Source organism: Bombus flavifrons, chromosome 7 (genome assembly GCF_040668555.2).
Source record: "Bombus flavifrons isolate JBK064 chromosome 7, iyBomFlav1_principal, whole genome shotgun sequence".
Classification (NCBI taxonomy): domain Eukaryota; kingdom Metazoa; phylum Arthropoda; class Insecta; order Hymenoptera; family Apidae; genus Bombus; species Bombus flavifrons.
Window position 1 is genome coordinate 15,005,176 of NC_138448.1, and position 18,176 is coordinate 15,023,351.

General features: G+C 36.0%; 2 long non-coding RNA genes across 4 annotated transcripts in view; one reads left to right on the forward strand and one right to left on the reverse strand.

The window, feature by feature from the left end:
- Nucleotides 1-18,176, forward strand: part of LOC138181945 (uncharacterized) — a 111,890-nt gene that overhangs the window by 44,676 nt on the left and 49,038 nt on the right. Inside the window, exon 3 of one of the 2 annotated variants that reach the window (XR_011173651.1) lies at nucleotides 1,649-1,726. This is a non-coding gene — a long non-coding RNA (uncharacterized LOC138181945). Of the gene's footprint in view, nucleotides 1-1,648; nucleotides 3,844-18,176 lie in introns of those variants that run through there. The other variant, XR_011173650.1, reaches the window with a different exon arrangement.
- Nucleotides 1-18,176, reverse strand: part of LOC138181946 (uncharacterized) — a 158,423-nt gene that overhangs the window by 17,901 nt on the left and 122,346 nt on the right. The window contains exon 3 of one of the 2 annotated variants that reach the window (XR_011173652.1): nucleotides 10,556-10,769. The exons of the other annotated variant lie outside the window; for it this stretch is intronic. This is a non-coding gene — a long non-coding RNA (uncharacterized LOC138181946). Of the gene's footprint in view, nucleotides 1-10,555; nucleotides 10,770-18,176 lie in introns of those variants that run through there. 2 annotated transcript variants of the gene reach the window in all.

The following is an 18,176-nucleotide window of genomic DNA, read 5'->3' on the forward strand; positions in this document are numbered from 1 at the left end:
GTCGAGAGTTTATACAAGGAGAAAATAGGAGGTTCTGGATGTTCTCTTAATTTGTAATTAGGTTTCGATGATGACGATTAGTACGTGTATCGCGATGAATTTTGATCATCTTCTTTCCGTAAATATTTTCTCAGAAGAAATATTTATTCGTTTCGCGTTCCACGTTTTATAAATACGATTATCGCTACGATAAATTAATTCGTTAATTAGTATATTGTAATACGTATTACGTTGTTGACTGTATTATTGTATATATTGGATAATATATATATGATAATTATAAGATATATGAAAAATAAATAAATTACCATATTGCCAGTTACGTCCCGAAAGGAATTCATTTCCCGATCTGTCATTAATCGTATTTTGTATCGTTTGTTTATAAGCAACAAGGAACTTGACAAACTTTTTTCAGTTCGAATAAAAGAATATCAAAACGTTGCAAAGAATAATACTATTTAAATAGAAATTTATATATCAAATTCAAAGGATTTAAAAATAGATCTACGGTAAATTAACGAAGAATCAGGTTCAATTATTCACTGAAATGTGACGATAATAAGTTGTTAAGTATCTATTAAAAGTTTACCACTTTTTATATAATATTCAAAGAAATATTATCTCTTTAATTATTTTGTGTTTATTATTTTTACATTTCACTTAATACTTGATATTTACTTTTTCACTTAGTTAAAAAATTTTGTCTATCTCATTCCCTAATACATACAATATAACAATACATATAATACATAATAACATACATACATACATAATAACAATACATATAATAGAATCAAAAATTCTATTTATTCTACAAGAAGAACCGAGTGTTTAAATAATTTAAATAACTGCTGTATATTTAACGTTGATAATGTCACTTTCTATTTGATCTTCTCCTTTCGATATCCATCTTTCCGCTCTTTTACATTTTCCATTGCGTTTTTCCCTTCGTTCGTACCTTACACTTACTTTTCTACATCCGCTCTATTTCCACACGCACACACCGTTCCTCTACCAATCGCGTAACGCACCCCTTCGTTCGGCTGAAACATTTTTAAATTGCCAACTTACATATGCGTCATAAAATCGTACAAAAATAATTTAAAAATCCATTTGATAGTCCTACTTTTTTTATTTGAAAAATCTTTTTATTTGAAAAGCATTGCCAATGCATAATAAAGAAAATAATTCGTTTATAGACAGCGCCCTTTGCTGTACTATTATACTGTGATGCTATTTATAACCAACGATATTTCCTCCATCAGGCAAACTCAAATATGTTTGTCACGTTTCCAAAGAATAAATGAAAGATAATTTATATTTTGCGATTTTTGCACAATTGTTTACATTGTCCAATATTCTCCTGATTGGATGACCATCTTTTGTAAACGAGCTAATACGTAACCTAAGCGTCTCATTAATATACTCAATTAAATTAGAAATATGGGGAAAAATGGGGAAAAATTCTTTCAAATATACAAATATCGGCTGTTACACGTTGACTGTCGCGTGAATTTTATACATTTTGCCGTAGCGAGGGCCGCAATAGATTCAAACATACTACATAATATTTATATATATTTAATTTTTGCGTAATCATTCACATTGTCGAACGTCGTTTAATCCATCCAAATTAATCTCGTTCTAGGTGTTCTAAAAAAATTTAGTAAAACGTGGGGCACCGATGACCGCTAATGACAGTGGCAGCCAACGCGTCAAAGACCATGTAGAAGAAACGTTAGAAAATCAAAGAACTAGAAAAATCGTTGCGTCGTACGTTTAGCTGCGATCTCTTCGATAACTTCGCTCGCTCAAAAATATCATTGCCCCTAACAAAGGGGTCATTACGCGTCGCGATGCTTATCCCTCAAAAAGCAAGAAGCCACGTTCCCATCGGCATTTAATTGACCCGAATCCGGCGCTCGTGGCGCAGGAACGTTCACCGTTTTCAACGACTTACTCGCGGACAGACCGAGCCAAGGTTTCTCCGCGCGTTTTAACGAGTCCGCGAGTAATTTTCTGTAATAACCACGTGCACGCCGCCGCGAGTTATGCGATGCGCGCATAAACAACAGCGAGGAGCGTCTTCAGAGGCGAACGCAGCGACTTTTCACTGGAGCATTGCATAATTTTTCCGCGGTTGCGCAATCATCGGGGGCTGTTGCGCAATCCTGTCACGCGGAGACGCACGATGGATCCAAGGAATCGCGATTTTCGGAACGATCTTATGAATATCCGTGGGTACGTGGTATAGGTCGACCGAATCGTAAATCGCCAAGATGCAAATGAGCTATAGAAATGTTGGATTAACGTGTATTAATAAACTTCGAATATTATGTATATATTTACACAGTATGTCGCTTTTAAATGTACACGCGTGATTATCATCGGATATACGAAAAAATGTTCGAGATGAAAGTTGTTTGGCTTCACGAGGAAAGCTTGATCAGATATTTCAACCTTTTTTACATTCTCATTTAAATAGATTTCAATAACGATACAACTTTTTCAAATGGAACTACATATCTTTCATATATCGTTGGATGAGTTTCTGGATTTTTTACAGAAAAGTATGTATCAAGGTACTTTCGTCGAAAAAATGATTAGTTTAAAAGATATGTTAGTTTTAATCTTGCGAGACTTATCGTATGAAAGGCAAAGAAAGATAACGCAGTGCCCTTGTATTTACGTTTTGTTGAAAAGAACGATGCCGACAAAATTGTATTAAGCGTCGTCTTTGCCATTTTTAGTTGATAACTCTAAAGGATACCAAAGAATTTTTTAATATTTGTAATAGTAAATTTTATAGCGGAGATACAATGCGATAAAATAGGTACACACGAAGAAGAATATCTACTAAATGTAACAGTTCCTTTTTTTTTTTTCATTCTTTGAATAGCAATTTTATCAAGATAAATAAAGTATTTCGTAATAAAATTTTCCTGATAGTTTTCTCTTATTTAAGAAGTGTTACATCTTCTTCGTTGGCAATGACGTAATAGATGTCATCCAGATTATTAAAATATTTATTTTGACTGTGCTACTTCTGAGGTACTTCCAGTGTACAGTAAGAAACACGAAGTAGTTCATATTTCGAATATTTAACATCGTGAATATTAAAAAGGACGTGCATAGCTCGACACGAAAGTTTGCCTGTGCACAAAGTTAAGGATAGCTAAAAGAAATATGATATTTCCCTCAGAATCCATCTCATTAACAAAGTTTGTTCACCTCGTGAGTATTTAAATCTTGGAAATTTCTTCTTCATATTATACGTACATATATTAAAATTAAAGGATTCGATATAAATTACGTATTTAACTAAGAAGATGACATTGTACCACTATTTTTGAAATTCCACTGGAAAACTAGCAGTAAAATTATCTGCACTACTACGTATGTAACGAAAGAAAAACAAAAGAACGGCAAGGTAAACTTTGTTACACAATCAAATTTTTTCAAACACGAGATACAACAAACCCATTTGCGTGACCTGCTCCGCGGAAAATTAATATCTTGTCATCTCCGACAAAACCGCGCTACTGTAACATATGTACTATTGTTGGCAAATAATATCGTTACCAAATTTTACATTCACTGTATTTCCGTACAAACTATTTACGAGATGTACCTATTAAGTCGAACACTTTAATTACGTCATTAATTTTTCATTTTAACTGTCCTATTTGAAATCGAAGACAGGTTCAAGCTCATTATACCATTACGTACTAATTATAACTCGAGCATTACATAATTAGACGTATTCGATGGATTCGTTAGTGAACTTGAAAGCGACAAACTTATATTATAAATTTAAGCTGAAATTAATAATGCTTGGCTTAGGATAAAAGAATTTCAACTGAAAGAACGATTTTGTAACCAAAGCCCATTTTACTCAGTGGTAATAACTTACACGCGAATATAACTCTCAAAATCAAGTTATAACCAAAGAAACAACTTAGAATTCAAGAAGATTATGAGTTCTCTACACGAACTGAATTTTCCCTATCGTAAATTGCCTATCGAACGACAAATTAAATAAATCACGCATTTAATGTTAGAAATTAAGTTACCATTCACCTTCGATATACATATAAATGTATTCGATAGATCTTTGAAATTGAATAAGAATCAAATTATTAATTCAGAAATCACCCGAACCAACGTATTCCCAAATGAAATTAGCTGAAAGAGCTCAGAACCATAGGAATTTTTTCCAATTGTGTATCGGTATTATTGATATCAGCAACTATCTCACTCATCGACATCTAAAAAAAATAATTGCAATCGGAAAATCATTTCAAGCTGTAAAAATCACGAACTCTTCGATCTTAGCCGTTAAGATCTCGAAAGTTTAACACCAAAGGTATTTCGTAATCGCAATACAGCTGCTACCAAACGACAAATTAAACCTGACCCTATCTCGAGTACATCCCTAAAGCGATTCACGGTTTCCAGGCGCCTCTAATCCTGATATATCGAGGCCGCGAAGAAGCGAGCATAAACGAGCGAGTTGCGCGTCAGGTCCGCTCGTTTCGATCGTACCTACAATTATTTTTTTCCCGTTCCGCGCTGCGTGCCGGCAGATAATAATTACTTCGGACGCGAGGCTCCGTGATTCTTCGAGAAGTCGTCGCTTCGAACACACAACACGTGAACCAGACTTCGTTCGATGCACGTACCTATACGTATACGCTCATATACGTACGCCATTGTGAACAGTGCGCACGTGTGTGAACGCTCATTCCGCTAATCTTGCGTAGGCACGCATGTTGCTCGTGGTTGTCGGAAATGCGACATCGTCGACGTCGCTTGTCACGGAACAAGAAGGCCTTACGTGGCTGCGCCTGCATATACATCGCCGGAGTGTGTATAACAGTCGTTGCATCAACACGGCCATACTATTACACAGTATGTAGTAAGTACAGGGTGCCTCGGTCGAAATGACGCGAATTATTTTCTGGAGACTCTTTAGGATGTTTGTTCAGGAGTTTGCTTCTTTTTTTCGTTTTTTTTTTTTTTTTTTTTTTTTTTTAGTGATGTAGTGTGTTACGGGTTTTTACGAGTTTTTATACTCTCGCGAATTTAAGGAATGGAACGTGGACAGAAATCTTGTTTCGCTTATTAAATATTACAATAAATATTTTACTTCTTGAATATTTTGTACATTTTTGCCTATTACGTGTATGCATTGTGTGTATTTCAGCACCTTCAAATTTCCCATTACTACTCAAATATGTGAAACACGCGAAAGTTAACATTGTAAATTATTCGAAAGCGTTGAAATTAAAATGGAATAATCGTTTCAAATGAATTTCGAGTAATTATTTTATTTTAAGAATATATATTTCTATATTCTACGAAAGTATAATTTACTTTCAAAATAATTATAAGAAATTACATTTGCAACGCGTAATTTTATTCGAATCTCAAATTTCTTTCAGTCCGATACAATCCAGCGCTATAAACGAACCATTTACTCGTTAATTTCCTGCTACTCATTCGATCTACAATATTTTAAGCTCCTCGAACTTCAAATTCTTATACCTAACCCCAGGCAATTTCGTTATCCATTAAAATCTTCGCAATTTTCTTTCCTTAAGCAAATCGTAAAAATGACGATATTCGAGGCGAGGAGGAATCAAATGCCACGATAAATAGTTTAAACGAGAAAGATACGTCCGCGGAACGATACACGATAGTCGACGAATCGATCGGCTCTGATTATCCACTCGAGAGTATTCATCTCTATTATTACGTGAAAAGACGGATTTACCTTGTTCTCAGTCATCGATTGGCTTGAATATACAATTTGATTGCAGACATCGCGTTCGCGGTTACGTCGAATCGCAGTCATCTCGTCGGAACGAAGAAACATAGAGCGAAATCTTGGATTCGATACGATTGTTCCGCTCGAGGAAAAACACGCAGAAAATTTGTACACGATGCATAATTGTGGTTGAATATTTCATTCCTCAGGACGCTTCCATTTTTTCTTTCAACAAAAAAACCTGATTCTAATAAAAAATAAAAGCTTTATTCGAGTAAAATAAATGCGCTTAGAATCGAAGGTATTAAAAAAAAAATATTTAAACGCTTTCTGTAATTATTTTTGGTACAACACGCGACAAGATGGGATTATTCGAGTCACTTAAGCTTCAATATCATAAAATACAGTCTTGGACTTTGCTCAGTACGATCAAACTTGTTTTAGTATAATAACGGAAGAACGAGAAAATATCGTACATCTTAAGGCCAGTAAGAGAAGATTTCAGAAACGAGAAAATAATTTGGATAACTCTATGGTAGAATTATTTCGATCAACGAGAAACTATCAGATATAAAAGTATCAGTGAAATGAACAACAAACTTACTTCCACAAATAAGGTAACATACATACGTTATTGAATTATGATAATCGCAGCTGAGGGTATTAACAAAAACGAATCGAACAAACTTCTTTCCTTTTGATGAGCAGAAGTTATATCCTCGTAGGAAACTATAGCCATCGAGCTGTCAATGTAAGTGTCAGATATATTTGTCTGTTTATCGCACCACTGATAGCCTGCAGGTAAATGATCTACTTTCATGTATAGATCAGAGATGATTGAAAACTTGTTGATAATAGAATTTACGTTAAATCTGCATAACGTTACAAGGCAAATTACTCAGCTTGAATAAATTATTCTTATTAATTGGACGACTATTCTATACTTACGTAAATTGAAATGCAAATGATTCTAGATAGAAAAAGAGAACGAATACACTGATGATCGAAGATATATTCCTTTTCTGTAATATCATGTCAAACGTTTAATAAGGAGACGATAAAATTAACGAAAGGAACAAAATCACGCCAACGAGTTAACATGTTACGCAAAATGTTCGCTTTCTCTTTGAAATTTTCGCTTGTCGTGTTAATTTATATTCAAAGACTGCGATGACTCTGGAAGATTGGTAATATAATTTATTGTCACATTACATAGTAACAGCGTCTGATATTGGCGGATATTAGATTTGTAACACGCTAGTTTGGAATATACGTCGGCGGTGAACATAAATTCATTTATTCCCGCGAAGCATGGGTGTCTGCAAATGTTTTTTGGTGACGTTTGACAGTTTGTTTTATGGAGACAGGTAACAAAAAAATGTTTCGTAATTATGCAGCTGAAAAATGCTTTATCACGGAATCATGGTGGTAGCAGGAGCCGTAAGACAGAAAGTCGTTCAATTTTTTCGTCGTTTCTCATTTTTCTATGACATGATACACGTTCATGTTCGAAAGAAACATTCGATTCGCGTGGAAAGTTCGTAATTAATACATTATTTTTCATTCGAGGAAAATAAGTACTTCGCGAAATTTACTTCTCTGCGTAAATTTTACTTTCCACTAGGATATTTTGCGTTTTGATTAAGTCTCGTCGTTGACAAATATTTCTGTAATCGAATTAAAATTTTCATAAAGGTACATTTTTAAGTAACCGTTCGTTCTTGACAGATGTCATACTGCTTGTCACAGTTGTCATATCAGCTAACTAACGATATTATCGCTAAGATAGAAATAGATATGTAAAACGATGAAAGCATATGAGAATAATCATATACTTGGTGTTAATTACCGATTTATTTGCACGTTTAAAGGTTAATCGTTTAAAAAATGATTGCAAATAAATAGATGACTGAAAGATACGATTATCGAGCAAACGTAAAATAACTCGATGATACGAAGGACGTGTGCTGGATCGAAAACAGGATGACTTGAGAATTCGAAGAAGATAACGGATCTCTGTGCAATATGTGTGCATGCGTGTACGTGTGTTGTAATAATTCGTAACATTTTAAATCCATCGAAATAAAACATTAATAAAAAGTATCCAAGATTCTTAGTAAAAATAAAATCGACGAATCTATGAGCAAACAAAGAATATACGCAAAGACAATGCCTTTATTTCCGACATCGCTTGGATGATAATCGCTTAAAAAAATTACTTCAAACACAATACAACAGTTAGGCAACCTATTCGATCGAACGTCACAGACTTCTACAGACAGCTATTATACAATGGCACAAATCAACCTATCATCAAAATTAACGATAGCATCGACAAGTTGCATACTTCTGTCTGGCATAATACATCTGAGTTTATCACCAGCGCGAAGATTCCATCCTCGGCAAAAACTCGACAGGATCCAGTGAAAAGTAAATGATTCGGCTGTCAAAAGAACACGAGCCTTTAAGCAGATCGGTTTCCCCCATGTTCTTCTTTATCTACGCCGCCAGATACCTCGTGTCACTTTTTTCCAAAGAAACACGAAGCCATTGCTATTGTCAAAGCAACCCTCGCCTCGTATCAATGCCGGAACTTCTCTTACACATCCTTCATCCGCGTTCGTTTTAATTCGTCCTGTCGAATCGTTCAGATACGCGAATCGTCCCTAATTGTTTTCGACCAATACGCACACATAAATGCACGTATATACACGTACGAGGTATATACGTTCGAAGAGAGAATATTTATCGGGAAGCAGCGGAGCAGCGGGTGGCGCGCAACCGTGCGTGTTTCCGATCAATTAACAATCTGTCGGCAAACCCGGGCTGGTTCGAGCCGCCGGTAATCCGGCAGAAAATCTGAGCCTGCGAACAATGAAGTCTCAGCTCGGACTATGAAAATAACGGGCGTGTTTCGTCGGGGCTTAATTCATCAACGATATTCCCGCTGCTTCGGTTCGAGTCCTACGGAGCGACGACGAAACGTGTACGTTGTACAGGACGTTTCAACTGGAACAGGATCATTTTTGGCGTATAATAAGATACGATTGCGTTTTAAGTTGAATTTACTTTAGGCGAATTAGGTAGACGTTTGTAGAATATATGGAGACGTGCCACGCCAAATCACTGCAAATTTAGAACGGTTTTGCATATTTAATCGAAAGTATATGATATATTGACGTGTTTCTCGCGTGACTGTTCGTCTATTGTCTTCGTGTACATATAATTGTTATTTTATTATCGCGTCGTATTGTTTGTCGTATCGTATAATAAGCAGGATCAAGCAGGTATTGTTCCATTTGTATCTGCATAGAAAATCTCTTCGAAATACCGATAGAGAAAACAAACGTTGGCTGGGGCATTTAGCGAATCGGTCTGGCGTATTTTGAAAACTGGGAAAATTGAAGTCTCCTCAACCTCTCTCTAGCAGCGGAGCAATGGCACGCGAAGAAAAGAAACGCCGCTGAATTACTCTCAATGGCGGTGTTTAATGGGTGAAACGATTAATTTCCGCGCGCGAAAACGATTCGCTTATTGAATTTGCCCGACTGACTTTGCGTTTAATGGACTCGGATTGAGCATGGAAGAAAACCCGAGAGCGTAGGATAATTCTTCAGAAATACCCGGCCGAATCGACAATTAGCGGCCGATATTTTCCACCTTTTTTCTGATTGCGTCGCTTCCAGCCGAGTTGCCTACGAAAATTCGCGCCGGAATGCGTCGCGATCACGAGAAATCTCGAGAATCCAGCTGAATGTAACGATCATACTATAAATACACGATTCTCTTTTTAAAACTAACGAGTTTAGATTTACATAATGCACGAATTAATCTTATCTGAGTTTAAGTGTTACATTGATATTTTTCTCTTAGAAAAAACAGATACATTTCAAACATTTATGGATGAGCTGTTGTAATAAAATAATTCTGGAAAGATGGACTTTACGTTTAAAAATATCTCAAAAAATACTTCGCATGTATCGAGTATCAGATTTGTCAATTTACACAGAGAACGAATCTTTTCAGATATATCAATTGTTTTCTTTGCGTGTTAATTGTATTAAAATTTTGTATCAAAATTTCGAAGCAACGTGTTACTGTAATAATAAAAGACACCCTTTCGCTCCATCCGCTCCTTGCACAAGTACATTAAACTCCGTTTCAGTAACCTTAAATGTTTGTCTCTCGTACTCGAAATACAATGCGTTCGTTCGGGTCAGCGGTAATATCTTTCTTTTATTTAAAAAAGACGTATTACCTCTTTGCAGTTTCAAATTGAAAATTAAATCAACATTATTCTCTGCGCCGTCATCTTTTCACGGTAATCACATTATTCGAAAGAATAGGTCACGCAACTTTCGACCACGAAACTACCAGTTCTATACCAAAGTAGCTGATCGTAATAGTAGCGTTGGAAATCAATTCGAAAATGAAGTTATACAGAAATTACAGGACGCTCGTTGCAAACGTACATTTAGCGAAACACTGTTACACAGCGTAAGTATTAATTTTAATCGTAGAATTATCACTAACGATAGTCTCGCTAAATATAGTGGCTCGTTAATTTAGCGAATAACTGGCTGTTCCAATACTTTACTGATCTTTGCGAAGTATATACGTATACGTAAAAAGTGTGTAGGAATGTCTTGTCAATCATTGTAAATATACGTGTAATTGACGTAAATTTTTCAAAAAACAAATGCTCGTATAGCCGCGTGTTGCCGTATAGAGCTACGTACGTACGCTGCTCAAAGACCAAAGGATCGTATCCAGCGTCACGACCAATTTACAGTTTTCAAGTTGGCGCACACCCTCTGGCAATAGCAGATCGCTCACAGGATCGAACCGACTCCGTTTACGATTGTAATTCTAATCAAGGTTTACGCTTCGCCCTTAATTACCATTCTCGATGGGTGGATGCAAATTGAGCGACGCGAGGCCCCAAAGTTTTCCATGGGTACCGTGAGACAAGCTGCAGAAGCTGTTGGTGCGGCCGTAGCTGAAACACAGGACACCATAGGAATGTACGACGAGAATATAACGTCCGTCGAGGTATTTTGAATCTTGGCCCGAGGCACTTTCGGATCGTTAATCGGACAGTTTTCGAATATCTCGCTTAGACGGTATTCACTTTACCAGCCGTCTACGATACACGTACTTACTCGCTCGACCAAGTCTCTGTGTACCCAATATGATATTAATTACACGAACTCTAATGGAAAACAAAACTTTGACAATGATCGACGATCGTCGATCTTCATTCTGTTACGATTGTTCCCTTCTTTTTAGTTTTTCCCGTATTTTGCGACTGAGAAGACACTTAAATGGCAAAGCAAATAAACGAAATTGTTGCACAGCTATTTAGTGTATAGTGACCTTTTTAACGTAACTTTCTTGCGAATGCTCCCTTATGTGGCTCTTCACAACTTCGGTATAATAATCGAACGACATTCCTAATGTTCTTAATCTATTCAGGTATGCTTTTTCAGCTAATTTACGTTTCCGCATTCTGCCCTCCAACTCCTCGCGAGTACGAAAGGTAAAATTTGTTTAATTTTAGAAACTATTTTAGTTGGAGTTGGCAAGAAACTGAGAAATACAGAATACTATAACGAACGACATTTTTCAAACCATCTGGTTTATACTCGGTAAACTGTTTTCGATTATTGTATATTTTTATCAATTTTTACATCTTCGTAATCGATAGCGAATAAAAACTGACATGTTACTAGCAAAGTTATAACATAAAATAATACGTACATTTTAAATATTAAAACTAAGAAGAGTTGAATAAAATGCAATGTTAAGTCAAGTTTCACATGGCAAATGAATAGTATATCTATCTATGCATTTAACTCACATCCTCTGTTTTTTTTTCCTTATATCAAATCTGATTAGCTACTAAAAATTAAGAAACCAATCTGGAACGTTAATTAGGAAATCGCGAAAATACGAGATAACGAGATTAAATCGAGGCAAAGTCGTATCGAGACGATACGCTCAAGTCTTCAAGAATTGACGACTATTTAAATAATTATAATCAAACTAAACGGAGCTCTGTGTTGGTTAATCGAATAAACAAAAGATATTTTCGGTACGGTTGATCAAATTTCGACAGATCGGTTAAATCGAAGTTCGATGCAACGTTTTAGGATTAAATTCTCCAAAAGGAACGATCGGTAATTTTCAGAAAGAGACGTCGTCCTCGCAATCGATGCTAATTACGCGCTCTGCCGAGCAAACAAGGACGAGTTTGCAATTTTTATGGGCTAATGTCTGAGCGATCGCGGGATTTCGACCTGGGCCGTTGCCGTTTCCAGAAAACGGATATGCACTGATCGATGCGTGCGCCATTACGAGCCGGTTAATTGAAATTCTAATTAATGCTCGCGGCCTCATTGTTGTTCTACGCGCGCATCACACGCGGCATAAACTCAGTGATACGCTCGGAAGATTTTATTGGAACGATCCACAAATCTGGAAATAATTAGACTTTTAAAGCGGTGCCGTCGAATGGCGCTCGTTCGTCCAACGAAATGGCCGAGTCGTTGCGGTGACCACTTTAGGTCGTCGATCTACGTTGCGACGTGTACGTCTATTTTACGATACTGTGATTAAGTGTTTGGACGTGCTTACTGGTTAGAAATAACTGGACATTTGTCAATCTTTGATAGACTTGGCTATTCTTTCGTACGTTTAAAGCAACTACGTACGATATAATGGTTCGAAAGAAGCAAAGAGAGGACGCAGAAGTTTTATATCTATGTCATATTCATATTTTTCTGTGCGACATGCTTTGTCCAAATTTTACGTTTCTTTCTCGACGAGATCAAATATTTATGTAAAAGTATATCTACGTAGTGTTTTTTTTTCTTTTATTGAATCATGTATATTTTAGCAACAACGTATTGATAATTTAGTGCTTCAGTTTGGCCACGAATTTCAAAATTTGCATAATTTCCTATCTTGTTGTGGAACGATAATGATATAACGCTGAGAACAATGAGAAAGTAAAGCACTTGTAAAACACATGCAGATATTATTTCCGCTTTAATTTCAGTACGCTTATTGTAATTTCAGCAGCATATTAAATATACTAATTAATTATTCGGAACCAGAATGAAACGAGGAGAATAAAACCGTGACCATTTAAATCATCAACTATCAGTTAGGCCTGTTTCACTTTTTTCAATTTATCAAGCTTCATTATCTGGTATAACACTTGATTTAGAATTTCTTCATCGCGCATCTAATTTTCCGCCTCTTGATTTCTTTTCTTTAAACACGATCGTTACAACTATTTGTTCTTTTTCCTTTGAAATACCAAGATAATTCATCCAGTAAATTACTAAACGTCGGTTAATCGAATCACGTTAACAAGATCATTTCCATATACGAAATTACTTTACTTTGATTAATTTCAAAATACGTACAGATGGAGGAAAAATTTCAGTAGAGGATAACAGAACTATTTATTAAAATTGATCTAGAAGTTTAAAAATTTCTTATTAATTATAATACAACGTTGACAAAATTCTATGAAATTTATTCAAAATCTATGCTACTACTGATACTAATAAAACCTACACTATCAATGATACAGCAATTTAGGGAAGACTTCTGTTTTGTATCGCGTTAAATCACTATCGTTGTCCATCTTCGATAGATATAAATTTCGACGTTATCTTTAACTTGCAACGAATACGAACTAACCATCCAGTGGACCAACAAATTCCGATAGATCGACCAAACGAGTTACCTAAACTTTACGCGATACAATTAAAAATGGTATATAAGCTTTTTATTTTGAGCCAAATAAACTTCTACTTTTGTAGCACGCTGTAGCTGTAGCCCCACCGCGGACGTAAGTCCTTCCTATTCTCGTGACACTAATGGCGAGGCCAGTTCGAGCAGATAGCATCTTCTTTGGTTCTTCCTCGCTTCTTCGGCCGGCTGCGTGACAGCGCACTGACTCACGCACTCACGCGTGCACGCACGAATCGTTACGACGGAGTTAGCGTTTCGCTTTTTCCTTTGCAACATGATCGTTTGATCCTTCCGCTCTTCTGCATCCCTGGAAATCTTGCACGACAGATATTTTAACTTATATACCTCCAGTTAACCAGCTGCATTTTCGAAATATTTTGGTCCAATTTTCGTGTTAATTTTGCGATTGTCTTGTCATGATGAAAATTCATAATTTCATCGATTATAAGGAAATTATGGCGTACGCTGTGCGTAGCAATTCTTGTGTTGAGATTTCTGCCTACTTTTTATTCCGAACTACCTAAGCATCGTAATTTTGGATATTAATTCATTCAACTATTTCAAGTATATGACATTTAGACAATTTTTTAGATTTTTAGAATAATTGAGCACGTTTAATATTTTCAAATGATACGCATATTTATCTTATGTTGCGAGTTATTAATCGTGTGTCATTTGTGCTTTAATTATTTTATAGCCAGTAATTTTTCCCTTGCCTAAAATCTTTCAGAAAGAGTAAGTTTTAAATTACTTGTTACGCATTCTTGCTATTGGAAGAAAGATACAGGATCAGGTTTAGTCCTTCAAATTTTTATTAAATGATGCGTCACGATAGAAATACTAGGAAAGGATTTTTCGCTTCATTCTCTCTTAATATGCAATTCAATATGTTGTGAAAAGATACAATTTTCTAATTGTCAAAATATTGATCATGCTCTTGCTTTGCCTTTGCAAGATCTCACCAAATTATTATTCATTTTTATAAAACTTCATATGTAGTAACCTGGTAATCGTTCCCTTCTCAATTATACCATATCGAAGCTGCTCTTTCAAACCACTCGATAACATTGCGATCAGAAAGTGAACAAAAGCGATCGTATCGCATTTTCTCCGTGTGTTTTTAATATATTTCGATACTTTGACACTTCGATCAAATGTTAAAAAACTTTTACAACACCGAAACTGCTGAATGCGTATCCAAAAATTCTCGTCAAACACGTACAAGTAAAAAAATACTCGAAGCGGAGAGTTTTTCTGCAGAAGCGAGTCGAAAGAAAGAAACAAAAGAAGAAAATAAAATCGTGGATCAACCAGTTTCCCTTTAATCCTCTATCCAGCCGATTTCTTCTGTTGTCACTCTTCCCTTTCCCATCAAAAAAAAAAAAAAAAAAAAAAGAAAAAACAGAAGAACGAAAGAAAAAAGGAATTCGGAAAGGGAAATCCTGCGTCAACCAGTTTCCCTTTTAGTCCTCGATCCAGCCGACTTCTTCGATCGTCGACCAATCATCGAAAACGTTCTCGATACTGTTCGCGCTTGTTTCGTTGGCGTTTGAAACGCGAGAGGTTTTCGATCGGCAGACAAGAGAATTAAACGTAACGGGCTGAGAGTAATAAATCAAAATAAGCAGATGGGAAATCCTGGGATGTGTCATCTCGTTGTAAACGATGTCCATTCGGTGTTACGTTTCTAGTTTATTGCCGGTGGAGCGCGCCGGTCCGGCCCGGTAATAAAATATGGCGCGACGGACAGCGAGAAAATATTTCCCTGGATATTGGCGGAAAATATTAAACGTTACAATGAAACTTGTTAAGAGATGGACGCGGTATGCTCGATTAAGGCTGATCCGATTTCGGCTTCTCCTGTCGGACGATTATTCGCTTGGATAAAACCATTCGATCTAACACGCCGTACGGAGGGATTCGACTACGAGCGACAATATAGGAATCGGTGATCTGCACTATCTAATCGGCTTTTCCTTTTTCTTTTTTCCCGTCCTTCCTCCTGGTTCCTACTTTTTTTCTCCTACTCCTTCTTTTTTTCGTTCTCCTTCGATCCGGACCATACGTTGGGAAATTATGAACGTTTAACACGTTTGCTGTGGTCCTCTTGGATAAACTTACGTTTCTGACAAAGACACGGATAGAATTTAAAACAGAGATTCGTCTTACTTATTAGACGTTAAAACGAATAGTCTACTTTGGATAGTTTTTATATCTATGTGCCTTTGTTTCCGTAACTTTTTCTCAGAACGTCGTCTACCATTTGTTCGAGTAGTTTCACCGATCCATTTCGAGATGCTGAAGCTCTAAAATAAAATAAATCTAATTCCTAATCGGCTATGATATTTGAAGATAATAAACTCCCCGAATTTGACTTAACTTAAATAGATAAATTGAATGCTTCTTAATTAGTTGGAGGAAGAAGTTTGAAATGAAATAAATTTCATTCGTACGGCTGCTGTTTAGGTTTTGTTTTATTTTATGAAAAGTATTTTTAAACATAGATGAAACGATATTATCTTCTTTTTTCAAATGTATAAATGATATTTTTTATAAAATACATGACACGTTAGTTATACCTGTGGTCAAAAGATCTGATCGGTCAGGGACGTTTCTCCAACATCGCTTTCAAGGATCCTATGAGCTCTACTTAGCAGAGTTTGCATATTTAATTACTTAACAGATCAAAGCGGTTGATTTAGTGCGTTATTTCTGAACTCCAAGCCACAAGAATTTGATCTTTGTCATTTTCTACACGACACTGTGCCGTTGTCGCCCTTTCCTGACACATTCACCGAGCAAATAGATACGGTTTCACAAATCAGACCTAAAAACAAGTACGTATTTCTATAATAAAATATATTACGTGTGATAACGACTTCGACGTAGAAAATTATTAATCAAGAAATATAGAATATACATCTCGCAATAATTAATTGATTTCTTAAAAAAAAAGCAAATATCTTGCCGTACATAATCTATAACTTAACTTACATATTTATGGCTATTTTATTGATGTTTTAGTTATTTAAATACGTATTGCACATATACGCGTACAAAGAACGAATCGTCGAAATTAATTTTCTCAAAAAGTACATCTCGAACGAACAGACTGTATCTTACATTTTCGATTTATTTTCGCATAAGAACCTACCCGCTGTCCTTTCTCAGCTTTTACAGCATTTCCGACCACGCTCTGTATGGAAAATATTATTTAAAATAATGTGGTACGATATTTTTCCATCTCCCTCTGTTAAATATCTTACAACTTTGTCGTATAACGTAGATATTATGTTATGGCTTTACACGCGTGTATACGTACGTACCAAGTACGAACGCTTCGAGACGGTTAGGTTACGTGCGCCTCTCGCGAACAGCCATTCGAATCCACTCGAGGGGATCGAGATTTTACGACTGCGTGCATCCCGGATAGATCTTTTTGTGCGTAACTTCCACTCGGCGGGCACACGCAAAAGCCACGCGGAATCCTCTATAAAACGTACTCGTGTCCGTGCTTGCGCAACGACGAACACCGTGCTCGACACGAAACGATCTTTTATTACGATCGCTGTTAATAATCCACCGAGCAATACTTTGTCAACGGGAATAATTTGCTGCTCGGATTTTGGCGAAAATCAAATTGAAAAACTTCATTTCGCCAGAACGAATTGAAATGGTACGTCGATGCGCAATTTATGTTTGCAAATATCGTTGCCTTCTTGTGGCTAAGTAGCTTCGATAATGTCGTCGATTAACTTTTAGAATGGTAAAATTTATGGCTTTAGTAACCTCGCGAGTTTCTATCCTTTTAAATAATCTTATTATATCGCTTTATATAATTGTACTTTTTGATAATGACACGTCGCTTGAGACGGTGTCCTGAATTAGAACGTTCTGAAGCAGCGTTTTTTTGTGATTTATTCTAGAACTTTTTCTGCCGTTGTTTAGTTCACCCAGAAGAAAAATATATAATAATTTAATCCCTTTTTGGTTTTTTGCTTCAGTCAAGCATTACGAGGTGGATCTTTCCCGCTCTGCAGCGACAAGACGCCCATGAAACAGGCTTAGAAATCTGTTACAATTTTTCTGTTTACTTTAAACAATTTTTTTGTATTCGTTAAATATATATAAAACCATACCTCAAAATTCAATAACTTCGTTTCTTTCTTTCCCTTCTAAAAAAAAAAAAAAATCACAAAAAGACGCTGTTTTAGAACGTTCTAATTCAGGACACCCGCTTAAACAATTGTCGCTTACGATTCTCTTATCCTTTTTTAATATATTCCTTGCTACGTGTTAAAATGTAACCACTCCACCTCTACAATTGCATTCTTTTTTCTCACCAAGAAACTTCTTTCTTTTTAGATAATATTTGTTCCTACACACTGTCCGTTGTTTCCGTTGTATTTTTAATTGTAAGCCATTCCATCGAGATACGCAAGAATAAAAATGCAATAGTTGCATCGATAGAGCATACTACTTGCGCTTAAATAATTGAAGCGGTAGAATGTACGCGTTAACGTCAACCATAGTGTTAACCATACCGACTCTTGTACCATTCAGAATTAATATTTACATTAAATTTTTCTAGAGTGCTGTGCATACAAGCAATGTGCCGATATTAATAACCAAACCTATT